This window comes from Seriola lalandi, unplaced genomic scaffold (genome assembly GCF_002814215.2).
Source record: "Seriola lalandi dorsalis isolate HSWRI2012SDOR001 ecotype SW California unplaced genomic scaffold, Sedor1 jcf7180002050761, whole genome shotgun sequence".
Classification (NCBI taxonomy): domain Eukaryota; kingdom Metazoa; phylum Chordata; class Actinopteri; order Carangiformes; family Carangidae; genus Seriola; species Seriola lalandi.
Window position 1 is genome coordinate 260 of NW_019521314.1, and position 485 is coordinate 744.

Below are 485 nucleotides of genomic sequence, written 5' to 3' on the forward strand. Positions count from 1 at the left end.
CATCACAGCAGTGTTGAGTTTCATGTTCACAGTTGTTGTGTAAGCAGCAGAATACAACATTACTTATGGTAAACATCTTCTTCTTGTGGGTGTCCAATGTGATTTTCAAGTGGAGTGTATTCCCCTATGACAGGTTGATATCCATGCGAGTTAATGGCTCTTGAGAATTTGAGAGGTGTGTCACGATTGCAGTGGACTGATGCAGATGTCTGGTAGTGTGGCCGAGCGGTCTAAGGCGCTGGATTAAGGCTCCAGTCTCTCAGGAGGCGTGGGTTCAAATCCCACCACTGCCATTTTGCTACCTTTACACATAGAGCAGATAGTTAGAGCAGATAGAGACCCTTGATAAAGATGTGGTTTCTAGAGTAAAGGCCAAAGTGTCAAAACTGGCCAGATGTCTTGCAGGGGTTAGCTGGGAGCCTTTTACATCACTTTGGTTTCAAAGGAAGTCTTTCTGTTATCTTTCAGTTATTCTAGCTGTGCTC

At 44.5% G+C, this 485-nt stretch overlaps 1 non-coding gene across 1 annotated transcript; it reads left to right on the top strand.

Annotated features, from left to right (window-relative positions):
- Positions 1 to 211: 211 nt before the first annotated feature.
- trnal-aag (transfer RNA leucine (anticodon AAG)) lies at positions 212 to 293 on the top strand. Its single transcript has one exon. It is a non-coding gene; the product is annotated as a tRNA-Leu (tRNA).
- The last annotated feature ends 192 nt before the right edge of the window (positions 294 to 485 follow it).